The sequence below is a fragment of the Helianthus annuus genome, chromosome 12, assembly GCF_002127325.2.
Source record: "Helianthus annuus cultivar XRQ/B chromosome 12, HanXRQr2.0-SUNRISE, whole genome shotgun sequence".
Lineage (NCBI taxonomy): Eukaryota > Viridiplantae > Streptophyta > Magnoliopsida > Asterales > Asteraceae > Helianthus > Helianthus annuus.
The window spans coordinates 157,754,895-157,773,652 of record NC_035444.2 but is presented as its reverse complement, the minus strand read 5'-3'; the positions used below and the strand labels follow the sequence as shown (position 1 = coordinate 157,773,652).

Sequence of the window (18,758 nt, the reverse complement as noted above, 5' to 3'; positions counted from 1 at the left end):
CTTAACTTTCCATAGTCATTACTATCAAACACTAAAACATCTAATCAACTTCATATCCTTTCCAACACACATAATTCATCGGGTAATCCAAATTAACACATATTTACCTATTCTTACCAACAACGATTTTCGCTAACATGCATACGACATAATTTGTCAACCACGATATTTAATATCTTCGAAATTCAAATTCATTATCACACATAACACATAATTAATGCCCACATACTCATATCTTCATAACGCTACATTTGACAACCATGTCTTACAAAAATCAAATTAGCATAATCCTAGCATCATCCTTGGTTAGTGAGGTTATATGCTATGTATATTTAGTACATGTTCACTTTTAACCGTAATTAAGGGACTAGTAGACCACATAGCAACCTCACCCGTTCAAACACAATGTACAAGCTCCTAATGCATAAATTTGACCAACATATACCTTCAACCCGAATTCATGTACGAATTCCATGTAAGGCACATTTTTCAAGTTAGTAAACTACTACTTTCATCACAATCGCTTTTTTATACATATAAACTTAAAACTTGCATACAATTTCACTTTCTAACTTCATCTAGCAATTTCATCGAACACTTGGCGTGCGCACTAACATTTAAGCACATTGTACAAGCAATTTAAGCATATTCTCCCCACATTCACCTCATGAATCCTTTTATTCAAACAAGATCACATTTTCAACTTCATCATATTACTATCAAAACCTAATACGTAACACATGCATCAACATAATCAAAATAATCCATATACACATGCTCATCATAATCATTATCATACTCATAAACATGGGTTTCATTCTAAATCACTAGATAACTAAAATTTAACCAAGATTCAGCTTAAACATGATAACATTAGCAAGATTTCATCCTGATTTAGATCAAACCCACGAATTTAACAAAACCCACTCCTTGGTTGTTCATCAAAATTGAAAATTAAGACTTACCTTGGCTAGAACTTGCTTAGATAATCACTATTTCGACTCATGCAAGTTCGAATTCAGCCCAATTCGCATCCAATTTCGTTGATTAGGGTTCATGAGGGGTTTCCCCCTTTCTTTCTCTTCTCTGATCGAACACACACACGCCAGGTGTGTGTGTTTGGGGGTTTTTATTTTTGTTTTATATTTAGACTTTCCCTTTATTCAAAAACCACCCCTCATGTTTGTTACTTGCTCATTATTTAACTCAATTTCATAACCTATTTGTTTTAACCAAGTTTTTAACTAGGTTTAATAACCTAGTTATTCCATTCCTTTCTTTTAAACGTGATAACATACTAATAGCTAACGAACTCGAGTTTTTGGGGTGTTACAAGTCTACCCCCCTTAAATGAGGTTTCGTCCCCGAAACCTTTCTCATTCAAACTAGACCAATTATACTCTTACCCCTTTCAGGTTGTTCATTCACTATACTTACTACAACCTAAGCGCATTCGGGACCTTGGCAAAGGTTTTATTCATGCATGAACGTAATTGTACACATCGTTCATATGCCCTCATATTAAGTAAGTTACTTTCATAATTATACTTATGTCCGACTCTTCTCCAGAGCTCTTATTAGTGTCTTTTACTTTATAATACTAGCCCTTAACACATAGCATTACTACGTTTCTTTCATCGAATTTATTCCAATTGTTTATAATTATAAATTGTACAAATCTTAAGTACGCGGCTTGTTTCTAACTCCCTATTTAAGCATATCACATTCATATATTTGCTAATCAAAATAAATCGATTTACTTTATACTACTCATTCATCATGTGCCATCTTTCATTTTGTTCAAATGAACATGGCCAACAAGCCGAGCATCAGGGTTAGCATTTCTTAACGATACTTCCTTTCTCACTTCCATTTATACATACACCTATCATGTTTGACTTCTTCTTAACAAATCTATACTTCCCACGCCATACTTCCACGTAACTTTCTCATTTCCTTGACCGACTAGTAATAGTTCATCGTCCCTATATATTCAAACCTATATTAATGCTTACTTATAAAGGCATTCATTACATCCTTTTATGTTTTAAATCCGTCCCACGGATTTAAACGTAACATCCATACCCTTCATTCCTTCTATGTTTGAATCCATCTAGCGGTTTCAAACATGTCATTCTTACCTTTTCTTTTTTTACATGTGTTTAACAAAAACTTAAAGTTTTACCTACCTTCAGCAACAAGGTTTTAAGGTTAGTCATCTTAGTTGTCGAATCATAATTACTTCATTTTAGTTCTATTCATATAGGAGCTTTCTTCTTTCTTACACATTCAACTACCCAAGTAAATGGGGTTCGGCATAAACGCTCTCATTGAGAGTTAAGCATACACATTCGACTACCCAAATAATTGGGTTTCGGCATAAACACTCTCAACGAGAGTTAAGCATAGATATTCCACTACCCAAATAACTGGGTCTTTCGCTTTTAATCATAACTTCTTCTTTCAATCCGTATAACGGATTAAGCTTCTAGCATTCATTAGAGCATTCAAAATCACCCGTTTAAAAACGGATGGTAGCTTATTCTTATTCGACTTGTTCGCTAGAACCGGTCGACTCGCATAACTTTTCATAACCTTCGTTAGCATAACCAAATCCGCAATGGATTTGCTTTTTCGCATTCGCTACAACATAGCGTCCACCTGCTACCCAGTTCTACCGGACATACCTGCAATAATTGCCACGGTCTCACGAACGTCATATGCTTCTTGCGTACTGGCCAGGTGCGCAATTCACACACTAATTTCGTGACTTCGTGTAATCATCGCCTTATGCCCGAGAAATGGGTTTCAGTTTCGTGCATATTTCTAAAACTTCCCCAAGACCACATCATTGTCTTTCGTTTAATAATTACCCTCCCAAGGAGACCCCTTCCTTTTTCTTTTGACATCGGTACTCATACATGTTAGTAGTGTGTACCTGGGGTTAATTTGCCTATTTGCACCTTTGCCCGCCTTAGCGTTCATCCTATTCTGCATTCACGGATCATCCTCTTCAAACTCTTAAGCTTACCTTGCACATAACATACTATTAGTTTCCTTCAAATACATAATCTAATACATACTTACATTTGCTTTTGCATTTAGGCCTCGATCGAGTCTTGGATTGTACGGGTTCTTGATTACGAGAGCACACCGGTTTGAGTTCAAGCATTTACTTTCTATTACTTGATTCTCTCAAACCAGGGCTCTGATACCAACTTGTTACGCCCTAATTCGTATTTGTCAAAAGTCGCAGCGGAAACACGTGCCATAAAATTTCTTTCACTATAAATACCTCAACTTATTTAAGATTTAACTTTAACACAGTTCTTTCTCATAAATCCGTCATCCTCTTATTTACTAGTTAAAAACATAGCTTATGTTTACTACATTATGTACATCAACGTTTCCGTACAATCTCTCTAGTGACTCGATCTTCGATCTCCAATCCTTGGATATCCTCATGACTGGTACTACCTGCGCTCACCACATAAAATTTCACATCATTAGTACGCGTTATAAACATACAAGGTTTGTTCACGTTTACTTCTCGTTTCGTTAACTCTTTACATCCCAGCTTTCCCATCCTGATCATATGATCCGTAGTGAGACTTCTTTGGTATTCCTGCGTTACACTTCATTCACCAAGCACGCAACTATTACCGTTAGTACTCAATTTCATTAGATGCATGCGTACATACCTTTCATACAAACTGATACATACCTTTACGGTCACAAATAGCAACTGTCCTACATACGTACCTGCATACATACGTACGTACCTACGTACGTGCATACCTAATTACATCCATCCCTACCTACATACATACATACCTACATTCATACATACATACATACATACATACATACATACATGCATACATATATACATACATACATACTTATTACATGCCTTCACACAAACCTACATACGTGCATACCTTCGTGTATGGATCCCCTCGTGAGCCCATATTCATCTAAACGCATACATACGTTCTACCTACCTACACACCAACATACATACATTTAAACGCAAAAGACATTCATACGTATACCTTTCTTACATCTTTACATCCACGCATATGCTTATGCCTATCTTTATGCATACGTACATGCACCTCTACATACATACATACCCTTCCTACATCGTTACGTACATGCATACACTCGTACATATCTTTATACATGCATACATACACATCTACATACGTACATACTTTAACAAACACGTACTAGATCACGCGTACCTCTTACATAATCATACATCATTAACATGGGTCTTAGACTTAGCTTTATAGCCCATAAACATCTAGGGAACCATCAAAATCATGTTTGGAAAGTCCACCGTAGTCCACGGATATCAAACCGAAGCCCACGGTACATAAATTAACTTAAATAACAAGATTTCAGCTTTTGGGACTTGGGAAGGCCGTCGCCGACGCCCCTAGGGCCGTCGGCGACGGGCCTTACATTTACCCGTAGCCCAAAAACCCGTAGACAGGTAATTAACCCGTCAGCACAAAAACTGGTTTTCTAGAGCCCGTCGGCGACGCCCCCATGCCCGTCGGCGACGCCCTCTAGATTTTGCATTTTTCTGCAGCTCCGTTTCGTCGTCCGTACGCACTAAAACGCGCATAACTTTTGAACCGTTTACCCGTTTAACCTCCCGTTTCTTCCTACATGCTTGTAAATTCATATTCTATCATATGAACTTAAAATCCCACATCCGGATTAAGGAAATTCTTATCTTACGCTCTATTGACTTATTGTTATTTCCTAATTATTTGACCCGTTATGGGTATTTGCGCATTAATTGATCTAAGACTAGCAAAACCATACTTCCCACTTCCATACTTGTCCAAAACATTACACTAATCGTATAACTTGTTTCTAAACCACTTATTAAAATCGTTTGCCCAAAATACCCATCAAGGGCATTTTGGTCAACTTAATCCCATCTTTTACGACATAAGACTACGACACATATTTGATCTTAACCATCATGTTTAATTAATCAAAACGCCATATCACCTAACCGAACATAAGAAGTGATTACAGAATCACTTACCTTATACGTCCGTGCTCGTATCCGATTCCTCGCCTTTCCTTGACCCGTTATCCTTTCATGCTTGAGTCCGTCACGACGTGATTCCTATACTTTCATTTCATCGAAACCACGCTCATATTAGCATACTCATTTGTACATGTAACAATCATATCATTCGCATAATTCATACTTAACTTTCCATAGTCATTACTATCAAACATTAAAACATCTAATCAACTTCATATCCTTTCCAACACACATAATTCATCGGGTAATCCAAATTAACACATATTTACCTATTCTTACCAACAACGATTTTCGCTAACATGCATACGACATAATTTGTCAACCACGATATTTAATATCTTCGAAATTCAAATTCATTATCACACATAACACATAATTAATGCCCACATACTCATATCTTCATAACGCTACATTTGACAACCATGTCTTACAAAAATCAAATTAGCATAATCCTAGCATCATCCTTGGTTAGTGAGGTTATATGCTATGTATATTTAGTACATGTTCACTTTTAACCGTAATTAAGGGACTAGTAGACCACATAGCAACCTCACCCGTTCAAACACAATGTACAAGCTCCTAATGAATAAATTTGACCAACATATACCTTCAACCCGAATTCATGTACGAATTCCATCTAAGGCACATTTTTCAAGTTAGTAAACTACTACTTTCATCACAATCGCTTTTTTATACATATAAACTTACAACTTGCATACAATTTCACTTTCTAACTTCATCTAGCAATTTCATCGAACACTTGGCGTGCGCACTAACATTTAAGCACATTGTACAAGCAATTTAAGCATATTCTCCCCACATTCACCTCATGAATCCTTTTATTCAAACAAGATCACATTTTCAACTTCATCATATTACTATCAAAACCTAATACGTAACACATGCATCAACATAATCAAAATAATCCATATACACATGCTCATCATAATCATTATCATACTCATAAACATGGGTTTCATTCTAAATCACTAGATAACTAAAATTTAACCAAGATTCAGCTTAAACATGATAACATTAGCAAGATTTCATCCTGATTTAGATCAAACCCACGAATTTAACAAAACCCACTCCTTGGTTGTTCATCAAAATTGAAAATTAAGACTTACCTTGGCTAGAACTTGCTTAGATAATCACTATTTCGACTCATGCAAGTTCGAATTCAGCCCAATTCGCATCCAATTTCGTTGATTAGGGTTCATGAGGGGTTTCCCCCTTTCTTTCTCTTCTCTGATCGAACACACACACGCCAGGTGTGTGTGTTTGGGGGTTTTTATTTTTGTTTTATATTTAGACTTTCCCTTTATTCAAAAACCACCCCTCATGTTTGTTACTTGCTCATTATTTAACTCAATTTCATAACCTATTTGTTTTAACCAAGTTTTTAACTAGGTTTAATAACCTAGTTATTCCATTCCTTTCTTTTAAACGTGATAACATACTAATAGCTAACGAACTCGAGTTTTTGGGGTGTTACACGAATCGTATGACACCACGTGTCAAGCGCCGTTTTCGCTGACGGTTATCACGCGCGCGTGGCCGCCCACGCGCCTGACAAAAGAGACGTTTACACTCTTTGCTACAGTGCATTTAATGCCTCGGGCAGTGCAAACGTCCTTTCATTTCAGCACATGCCAGGAAGATCTCACCAACTTCCACCAACTCACATGTGAGATCAGCCACGTATGCAACAAAAAGCGACTACATTATCCAATTATAAGCGGCATGCGGTTTCTCTGGTATACCGCACCATAACCCATAACGCATGTCGTTTTTTAACATACCCCTAAAAATAGGGAAAAATATATATCTCTACACTATAAGGGGGTATAATACCTATCCTCACTACCCACAAGCACACGTGGAATATGCGGACATGACACACACGAGCCCGTTCAGGTGTGTCAGATGCTCAGAACCAGCGTTGTCCGTTGGACTGAACCGCATCTCAGACACAGGTAAACCGCATTGCCTTCATTCTCTTCAAGCTTCAAATCCCTCCTGTCCGGTTCACAACCGCAGAGGGTACACGAACACCTTCTTTAACAAAAGGAAGGAAGGGAATGTACGCGAACGCACATCAGCAACCCTGTCTCCTAAACCTTCAAGAGCTACATCCAAGCAACACACCCGCTTCGAGCGAATATGGGAATGCAACACCGCAGACACTCATGAGTAGCTGCGGACATAACCATAGCTTCCGCAGACTGGTTGCTACGGAAGAGCCAACGTAACTCCACATCACCGAGCGAAGCTACTTCAAGGCGAACTCGGTATTGGAGCGGGAAGGTAAGTGGCTCCAAAACGAACGCAGATAAGCGATCTAAACGAGCCCTTGTCGAACAGCAAGCGTCCGAACAGCGGTAACAAGTCTGCTTATGACTTTGTTTGCCCGCCTATGGGCCGCATAGAATAAACAATGGTGGGCATACCCTTGCCTATGACCATGTTTATTTACCCATAGTACAAATCTACATTGTTCGACCAAACATGGCCAACAATGACGCAACGAGGTAACCGCAAAGGACGTGCGGTTACTAGAGAGCTATGACGACAAACACGAAAACCCAACAAAAAAGGGGATCGTCATCTCACGACTAGATGCTGAACATAGAGCTCGAGCAAAGCACTTACAAGCATCAACTACTTTTGATCCAGATCTCAGAGATTGATCAAAAAATTTCTTTTCTTCTTCATGCACCAATTCAACAATTGGTTTGAAGAAAAGACCACCTTTCAGAGGTGGGAAACCTCTGCATACCTTCAAACCACCATCTCAGAGGTTGGTTCGAAGTTTGTGCAGCATTACTAACAAAGTCTCCAAGAGACCTTCGGCACAACAACAGGTGGCAAGCCACCTGGTGACATAAATCGGCTGAGAATTTCGCATCAGACGAGATTCTTTCACCGATACGGAAGAGGCGTCAGATGACCCTTCCAGACCTCCAGCTTGATTTACATACAGAAAAGACCATACATGGTCTAGGATCTTCTCCAGACTGCAAACTACCTTCCAAACACCATAGTCCAGTACTCCTCCCACATACAACTTGTATGTGGCAGCAACACTAGACTAGGGGGACTTGAAGGGGTATGGTCCCAGATCTCGCGTCAGCATCGACCGCGAGTGACCATTACCCTTATCAAAACCCCCACTAGCTAACAACCTACTTGTGCCCATGCGAGAACGCGTCGGCACAAGGGTTGAATCCAATCTATCTAGTAACGAAGGAGGACTTGCATGGAACATGAGAACGGTAGAGTGATGCGACATAGCATCACATCTGGTCTACAAAAACGGAAGTATTCACAGTGATGCGGCATCGCACCGCATCCAGTGAACACTTCTATCAATACAAGAAAGCCTTACCTTAGGCATAGAAGAAGATGAACGTAACGGTGCGGCTGACACCGCACCATATGGGCATTTTCGTCACGACAAGGGATGCAGGCAAATAGTCTCCGCGGACGACGATGCGGCTAGCACCGCATCTCGCGTATTCCTTGATCACAAGTAGGAGACGCGGTAACTTCAGATGTTACCGCACGTAGCGATGCGGCTTGCACCGCATCCTATGCACTCAACAAGTGGGACTGACACCACAGTGCAAGTGGCACCAATGGCAGTTACCTGTCAGAGCTACGTAAGCAATGGACTGACGTGGCGTAACCTCCACAACCGACAAGCCTGACACACCGGCAAGTGGCACCAATGGCAGTTAACATGATTTTTTTCAATTCAATTAAGTGGTCAAAGTTCTTTTTTTTTCTTCCAATGTAGGCTTTTAGTAGGGGTATAAACGAGATGAGCCACTGGTGAGTTACGCTATGAAAAATCAGTTTGCTAAAAGCTTGAACGAGCATCACTGGGGTTGGTGGTCCAGTGACAAGACAAAGCCTTTTAATATACTTAAATGTAAGGTCTTGGGTTCAAATCTCATAAGAAGCAAGAAATTCGTCGTTAAAAAAAAAAAGAAGCTTGAATGAGCTTAAACGAGGTCGAGGATATTGGAGTTCTTTTAATAAATAAGCTTGAATATGATATTCTATATCGAGTTTCACTAGACTTACCGCTTATAGCCTATGCAAGCATATTATTATACAATTACTTTTAACCACAAAATAAATATTTTTATACATAATTACCGAAGAAATAACTGATTATGTATTGTGTTACATTTAAAAGTTTATAACAGTATATAAAGTTATACAGTTAATTTAGTAATAAATAATAAATGAGTCAAGCTCGAACTTGAAAATTACACATAGGACGAGCTCAAGTTTTAGACACAGTGCTCGAAACGAGTTGAGCACAAGTTCTCGAACTTACCTTAAACGTGACAAACTTGAGTTTAGGCAAATTAAAGCTCAATTCGGCTCATTTACACCTTTGGTTTTTAAGGACTTAGATCAATACATTAAGTAAAGTTTAAATACTTAATCATTTGTGTGATTATGGACAGTTGACCCAAAAATTACTTAGATACTTGATCAATTAGAGGAAAGTATTATGTGAGTGGACCTCTTATCAGGAAGTTAACAGATTAGTTTGATTGGACTTCCATCTGAACAAGCCACTCGATAAGCTTAACTAACCTCTCCCATGACTTGTTTTTTTAACGGCCAACGAATTCCCTAAATGGGCTACTGGCGAAATTCACCACATCGGAATACACTCGCCCGAAGGCACGACAGTGCGGTGAGGTAAAACCCGCTCAGTTCAAGAATTGAACTAGCGATCTCCACTTTTTCGCCTAGTCTCCCATCATCACCAGGTAAGGGAGGTCAGAAATCGAACTTGGGTCCCTTAGAACACCAAGTCTCTCTCTTACCACTCCACCACCACCTCATTGACCCTCTCCCATGACTTGTGAGAAACGGTTTAACATCAATGGGTCAAGATTAAACATTTAAAGAAGTTGAAATGCATATTTTTCATAGATGATCCAAAAAACCATAATAATTTCTATGATAGTTCTAAATTTATCAATGTAGTCATGGGCCACCTTCACGCCTCTATGTTTTGTTGTGTGGTGTGTCACTTTTAAAAACGTACCTAAAACGTAATCCTATAATATTATTAGATGTCTAATGATTACAACTCACTATTATGTAACAAAACAATTGTGCACCTAATCAAGAATGCAAAAATTATACATAAATCAAGTCTTTTAGGTATAATTAGAAAAGAATTAGATTATCAGCCTCATACAAAAATTATAATAAACGACAAACTTACATATTCATCATACTCTATACATCTCTTCCACACGAGACTTACATCCATAACCATTTGATTATGAAACATCTTACATTTTAGTACCGTTATATGTCAAACACATATAGTGCGTGATTTGATAATAAATCAAACTTTTTTTTTGTTAGTTTTCATTTAGAGAAGATATGTGAAAAGAAGTTCTTTTTTTCGTGGTGTGTGAATAGTGTGATGTACTTGGTCTTTGAATGCTTTGAACTTGTACTTGAAAGGGAACCATTATAGAAGGCTATATGTTCAAATGTCTTAATTGTTAAAATTGGTCAATCTTGGACGATTTACCTAGATGTATGGTTCATGCTAAGAGAGTGAAGGGGTATGGTCCCAGATCTCGCGTCAGCATCGACCGCGAGTGACCATTACCCTTATCAAAACCCCCACTAGCTAACAACCTACTTGTGCCCATGCGAGAACGCGTCGGCACAAGGGTTGAATCCAATCTATCTAGTAACGAAGGAGGACTTGCATGGAACATGAGAACGGTAGAGTGATGCGACATAGCATCACATCTGGTGTACGAAAACGGAAGTATTCACAGCGATGCGGCATCGCACCGCATCCAGTGAACACTTCTATCAATACAAGAAAGCCTTACCTTAGGCATAGAAGAAGATGAACGTAACGGTGCGGCCGACACCGCACCATATGGGCATTTTCGTCACGACAAGGGATGCAGGCAAATAGTCTCCGCGGACGACGATGCGGCTAGCACCGCATCTCGCGTATTCCTTGATCACAAGTAGGAGACGCGGTAACTTCAGATGTTACCGCACGTAGCGATGCGGCTTGCACCGCATCCTATGCACTCAACAAGTGGGACTGACACCACAGTGCAAGTGGCACCAATGGCAGTTACCTGTCAGAGCTACGTAAGCAATGGACTGACGTGGCGTAACCTCCACAACCGACAAGCCTGACACACCTGCAAAGGTGCAGCACGTCGTCAGTCCATCCATCATCATCCTCCTTCACTCCTCGGCTATAAATACCAACCCCAAACCAGGTTTGAGGTATCTCTTCACAACTCTCTCGCTACTACTACTATCTTACTTTGCTTCCCAAGCAAACTACTAATTCTCACGCCGGAGAGTGGTAACAAGGAGCACCCCCCACCCCATCCTCCTTGTTACGAGTCACGGCTTGTTTTCTTGTGCAGGAGATCAACCACCGGTGATCCAGCCAGCGATCCTCGAGAGGAAGGGATTAACCCTTCTTGACGAGACCAGTGTGTTAACCCTGCCCGGTTAACCATTGTTTCATCAGAGAGCTTATGATATATTAATTGTATGTCTAAGATCTAGAATGTTAAATTCAAAGTCGGTTACTTTTTGTTAAGGGCTAGATGGTTTCATAATTTGAGAATTGTTTTAACTAGTAAATTATTCAGTTAAGTTTGGATCAAGTAGACAAGCAGGCTTGATTTCTTGGAAGTTAAATAAACAAATTTGTCCAAATATAATTTATAGGAGTAAACCTAATTACATAAATAGAGGTCGGTTAATATACAAGAGTGCTTATCGTGCGAAGTGTACGCGAACATCTCAACCACACATCTGACCTACCCTATGCGTTCAATTGAACGCGGTGCCACAATAGTAATCAACTTGACATAATTACGCACTTTATTGCATAATTACGTACATTATTTGCGTAATTACATACGTTATAATGCATAATTATGCACGTTAAAAAAAAATCAAAACCCACATGCCACCAAACATAAAAATTACTCATGTTAAACTCAAAATTGCACATGGGTTGTTTCAAACCCTAATCACACATCTCATAAAAAATATGGAATGACACACGCGACGCAATCTCCTACTCGCATACGCTTCGTACGATAACCACTCTTGTAGTTTACACTTTCTCGTTCTGCATAAATATACTATATATTCGTAGTTGTAGACAATAGACAATTTAATCATTGAACGTAACATAGTTATATTATCCGTGCAATTGTATGTAACTCCCCGTTCCAAATGGTAGAAAGATGTGAAAGTTTTTGCATTCATATGCAACCACTTTACATTTAATTGCTTGGAAAAAAGAAAGGTTTAATACAATTTGAAAAAAATATAATATACTTGACTTTACATTTACAAATGATAAAACTAAGCAAACTAATAATAATCTATTATATATAATAAACATAAAGATTTGGGCTGATGTGGCACGTTATTAGGGCTTCTCAGGATTCATTTTAGCGGGAAAATGAGCTGAGTTTTTTATCATCCGCGGATACCCATTTTGATGTGATCCGACCCGTTTTATGACCTGGGTATATAAGTCACATAAAAAAACCTAATTTCCTGTAGCCCCATTCTTTTCCTTCACCGCTTCACAACCAAACCCTAGCCTCCGTCTTCCTTGAAGCTTCTACATCTAATTTTCTCTGAAAAGATAGGTGTCGCTTGTGCTTTGAATCGACTGATAAAGGATTCCAAAATCAAACCGATTCACTTACAAGTATGTGGATTCTTCACTCGATATTGATTTTATTCGTTTTATTTGTTTCATCGTCTCAGTTTTTTTCTAAAATTTTGACTGTTTCGTATGAGGAAGATGGTGGTGGCCTGAAGAGAAACGATGACAACGACATTGGTTGATTTAGGTTTTCCCAGTGGTGGTCTTATGATGGTTGTGGTTTAACGCAACAAGGAAAGGGCGGCGGCTAGGGTTTCACCAACACATAAATCGGTATCTTTCTATTTCATTTTTAATCCTCTTATTCAGATTTGATTTGTTGCATATCCTATTTTCATATAATTTTGTTCATGATTTACTGTGAGTTCGTCAGTTCTAATCGTTTTAGGGTTTTTACTGTTTTTTTTTTTTTTGAAGGTCATTGTAATAAGGTTTTGGATGTTGTGTAATGGATGAAGATGTACTTAATTATAAATGACATATTTGCCATCATTTTTTGCACATATGATACTGCAATTTGGTGTTTGTAAAGTAAGAGACGTGGACTAAAGTTGTTTCTGTCATGAAAATAACTTATGTGGTAGTTTGTTAGTTTCTTTTTTTATGACACATTGTTCATTATTATTTATTATTTTGGGTTTTTTTTTGTCAGGTGCCCAAGGCAAAATGGTTTTCTTTTTTTAAAAGTTTGTAAGTTCTTATGGATTTCTTTGAGTACATCTTTTTGTTATTTTGTCTTTTTTGATTTGTCAATGTCTCACCACTTAGCTATATATGTTTTCAGGAGTTGCAGAATATATGTTCGGAATTTCACATCATACATGCCTGTCACGTTGATTTGTGATCACCATGTTATGTACGAGTTTGCATAAAAGTTTCACGACTTATTTTAAACTGTGAAAGCATCCAAACCGGTTATCATGTCCAGCACCATATGCAGCAACGACACAACAGGGAGCAAAGGTAAAATTACCATTTTATTTCGTTTGTGCTTTCAATAGTAAAGCAAATGTTATGCATTACATACTCAGTTTTTTAATTTTATGTATATATCACCAGTTGTAGTTGAAGCAGATTGTCATCCACCTTTTACAAGGAATGTGGTTCAATATTACACACCAGCTAGCCGTGCAGTTCGATAGGGTACGCAACAGCTAACTGGAGAGTTTGATTGGCTTTTACCCTATGTTCAGAAACTGCTTGATCATCTCCTGTTCAAGGTTCAAATTTTCACCTTTTAAATTTTTTATTGATTGATCGACTGAATTTTGTATAAGTTTGTTGATTGAAAGTTTTATTTCCCATGTTTGATATGTAGATGGGACCTACTAGAATGAAGATTCAAGAGGTGATCTTCATCTAAGCGTCCCAGGCCTAGAGAACCAAGGTAATATACAATATTACAATGCACTGTAAGGTTATTTATATTGATGTTAGTTAAGAGTATCATTGATTTGTTTTTTTTTTTTGCTAGAGGAAGTCCTGCATTAGGTGGTTCTGGGTTTGGTCCTCGGATACCGTCTCCGGGGATTAGGTGCGTTTTTTACATGTTTACATAAATAGTTTCAGATTTTACCATTCCTTTCTTCTCATGCTCAAATAACCTAAAACATTCATTCGTTTGCATTAGAGGTCTTAACTTGGTTATTTAGTTTCCTTGATAATGGGTCAAACAAGTAAAATCTGAAAATTATTCACAAAAATAAAATGGGTTAAAAAGATTCAAGGGTCAAAAGCCGCCTAGCGTGTTCAAACGTATACATTATCGATGACACCAAGTCTTTTTTGGTTTAATGGAGTTTAGGCATTCAACGGATCGAGAAGTTGCTATCATGATACTTGTAGCTTATCTTTCTTACATGCTAGCTGAGGGATATCTTCCTCTTTGCTTATCTTGCAAGTTTTTTTTCTTCCTTTAATAGAAGTAATTTCGACATGTTTTGTTATGAATGAGTAATTCGGGCCATAACCGGTTTTCTGATGAATTGCAACAACAACTTTGCCCACTATAATCCCAGTTAATTTAACTATTTTCTCATGAACAATACCATATCAAGTTTGCAAATTATACGCCTGTTTCTGGGTTTAGCTTGAGTGATCATAGTTGCTTAAAAAATAATAATTAGGTAATAGAATTCAGCAGTCAAAGAAGTTTCTTTGGGAAAAAATAATAATATCAACCTGTTGGCCACTATAATCCCAGTTAATTTAACTATTTTCTCATGAACAATACCATATCAAGTTTGCAAATTATACGTCTGTTTCTGGGTTTTGGTAAAGCTATGGCAATTGCTGTGCAGCCTGCTAAAGATCCTTTCTATTTGCTGAAACTAATTGTTGTCTCTTGCGTAGGTATATTGCATCTGATGTAAGACTGTTCACCACTTCGATTTGATCTTAAAGGTATCAACCATCAAATTCAAAACATTAAATATTATTAACCTTGTGTTTCTTGATTTTCACCATATTTGCCCTTTGAATCTAGCGATGTAGAAGACAGCTGTTTTATTACTCATGTTCAAGATAACCTCTTTCGTGTTCATGTGAGCAAGAAGAGAGGAAGACACAAAGGAGGTTTGAAACATAGTTCAGATGATACAGGTTCAGGTGTCAAATCTGTATCATGTGAACTGTGTTTGACACATCCTTTGTGTCTTTCTCTCTTCTTGCTCACATGAACACGAAAGAGGTTATCTTGAACATGTTTTCGCTCAAGTTTGAAACAGTATTGTTTAGTGTTACTCTTCCTTCAAGGTAAGGCCAAAATAGCAGTTATCTATATATAAAAAATTTGCCTTCAAATTCTTTCTAACAAAACAATAGAAACGTTGTTGATTATTTGATTTTTTTTTCATTTTTTGTAGCTATGTTAAGGTTTAAAGCTATTTAATGGGTTGAAAGTGTAGTTAGGCCATTGGAGATACCAAAACAGCTATCAAACTTTTTGATATGTCAAAGCTTCATGTTTCCAACAACTAATGGTTGTTCTATCCTAAAGACTTCTGGTATGTACTTTAAGCATAAACTTTATATTGTCATTCATGGTGTTAAACAATGTGATTAGAGTAGAAGTTCAACATTGCTATGTTGTAACTTAGTTTCAGTTTGAATCTGTTTGTGTGTTTCTCGAGGCCTTTTTTAAGCAAGCCGCATAGTACAAACTCTAACTTTTGGGTGTTGTAGACTGTTTTAAGTTGATTTCTAGGATTATTTAGGTTGAAGGTAGCCTTCATTAGGGTTTTTATTGTCATTTTTTTGGTGTAAATTAGGACGAAAATCATGTTAAATGACTACACTGTTGTTTTTCTCTTTTTACCTGAACATGGTTTCATAAAATTACTTTCTTGCCTGTTATACGTCTTTATCTAATCTCAGTGCTATAAAATTATTTTCGTGTTCACCTTCGTTTGTTATCAAAATATGTTGTTAAATAAACGAACATATATTAAAAGATATAAACTTGGCTCTATAAGACTAGCTAGCATATTGAGTGTTGCTGTCCCTAATGGATCTTTCGACTTTTGCCCTAGAATAATATATACAACTACCAAACAATCTTAACATAATCCAAATTCAGATAAAAGTTACTCGGGTTTGTTGAAACTGTTTGGCTTCGAGAATTGTTAAAGGAGAAAATTAAATAAAGATTAAACATTGTTAAATCGAAAAGTTTAAAAAGAAGTAAAAATAATACGATCATCCATATAAAGTATTTAAAAAGTAACAATTACATATAAAAAACAAAACTAATCAGACACTTAAACTCTAATAGCAAGAATCAAGAAACTTTAACTTCAACTCCATGGAGCACTGAACTTCACGATGTATGTCATTGATCTTTCTCATGAACTCTAGGTCTCTATCTCCACACTCTATATTACTCGCAATACATAGGTCACGAACGGAAGTAGTTGGCATCGCCCTCAGGTTTCTCGAAACCTGGTCTCTTGTCAGGAGACCAAGTTGTAGTCCGTTAAAACACCTCTTCAACTCTTGAAGAGTAGACCTATCAGCCAAAACTTGCTCTTCGATTTGTTTAATAAAGCGTTTCTTGAAATCGTCAGAATATGACTCCATTTTAATGTATTTATAATAACTAAAGCAAACAATAACAATTGATCTTTGGCTTTCAGTGAATGAATTTGTGTATGATAAAACAACATTTTAATTATCAATCGTATTATATAGAATCTGAAACAGGCAAAAGGTCATTTTTAAATGCAATCATTAAATATCTAGAAAACCAAAGAACAAAATTTAATGATTTAATGGTAAAACGTGTATAAATTTATATTTAAAAAAACATGTACATTTAATGATTTAATGGGAAAGCAAGTAAAATTAAATATCTAGAAAACCAAAGAATAAAATTTAAACTTCAAAAAAGGTTATCATAATTAGGAAATGTCTGTTCATTTACCACATCAAACATTTTACACACTATAAAGGTTCATGATTACTTTATTTGAAAACATCAACACTTCATTTTTAAAAAACCCTTCACCCTAAAACAAACTGTGCAAAAAACACTAACACTCTTTCTAAATGGCAAGCAAAAGCTTCTACCACTGGTCTGAAACTGCCGATCTTAAAATTGAATTTTTAGGATGGTCACTTGAAGAACAGAGAAAAGATGAAGAACTCAACAAAAAAGTTGCTATGGTGAGTGATAAATATTATAAGCAAACCTGGAGTAGCATTGCACTGCTGGATGAAGTGGTCTGTTCTCCTCCATCAGAGTTTAAAGAAAAAACAGAAGAGTTTATCACACATCTGCTGAAACAAGATCAAAAGACCTGTGATATGCTTGCTGATCTGCAAATTAAAACAAACAATGAAATTGCATGGAAGAAGGCGAGAGAACGAGATATCTTATTAAGTGTTAATTGTAATGTATAATTTTTACTATTTTTCAAAATCAGAATTTTGTAATACTATTTAATATCGAATGAGTTGTATCGTTTTTCTTTGTATTTGTTTTATGAGTCGGTGTTAAATTATTTTTAATACTCAATTGGTATAATATCATTTGCAGGTGAAGTGAAATTATTTCGAAGGTTTAAATGATTTCTTGGGCTTGGTTCCTATTGGTGCTTGGTACGGGAATGGAAGGAATGTTGGATGGTAACAACTTAATATAGTACCGTTAAATTACTAGCTTTACCCTTTTTAGTTCTTAATTATGTATCTTACGTACGTTTAATAACAGGTACAATCCATTTCTAATGGCTTGCTATGATCCCGACACTGATGAATATCAAAGTGTCTGTCGTGTAATGTCCGGCTTCTCTGATGCGTTATGTATAGAGGTTCTCTGTCTCCACTCTGAAAACCCTAGCTCCGCACCATATTCTTCAAAAATAAGGGTGGGATGCGACATAGATGATGAGAATCCGAGTCTAGATTCGACTTGCTAGGTTTGTATTCATCTTTTAATCGTTATATATGTTTTTAGGGTTCTTACGTGTTTTTTTAATTCAGCGAGTTTATTCATATTAGAAGAAATAATGAAGAAATTGTTCTTGATTGATTTTTGGAAGCCGAAATTCAGTGTCAATTTAGGGTTAGTTATTGTGTAAAATCAACTTTGTTCATCGATCAATCATTTTGTTTTGAAATTAGTTGAAATACGGGATTGTTTATGTGATAAACCAATGTGTGTGTAGAATATTTTGTGCAGTTGCGTGTTTCAAAAACGAAGATGAAGGAGTGGAGGTGAAAGAGAACACTAACAAGATTTTAGCCGTCTTTTTTGCTTTTTTGCTGAATTTGGTATCACAAGTGATGCAGCATTGAAGGTCGGTACGTTCGAGTTGGGTCGCGTCGGGTCATTTGTTTATTAAATGTATCCCGTGTGGGAATTGGGTTTGGTTAGGATGATAAGTAGTGGAGTTCTGTTTTTCTTTAATTTCTTGATCACTCAAATGAAGCTGGTTAAATTTTTGGCATTTTTATGTCATTGAA

General features: G+C 37.0%; 2 long non-coding RNA genes across 2 annotated transcripts; both read left to right on the top strand.

Moving 5' to 3' along the window:
- The first annotated feature begins 13,876 nt into the window (after positions 1-13,876).
- Positions 13,877-17,647, top strand: LOC110897158. Its single transcript, XR_004873946.1, has 5 exons — positions 13,877-14,014; positions 14,113-14,181; positions 14,269-14,328; positions 15,659-15,799; positions 17,401-17,647. It is a non-coding gene; the product is annotated as an uncharacterized LOC110897158 (long non-coding RNA).
- Positions 17,648-17,829: 182 nt separating this feature from the next.
- LOC110896045 lies at positions 17,830-18,758 on the top strand. Its single transcript, XR_004873947.1, has 3 exons — positions 17,830-17,918; positions 18,004-18,211; positions 18,475-18,758. It is a non-coding gene; the product is annotated as an uncharacterized LOC110896045 (long non-coding RNA).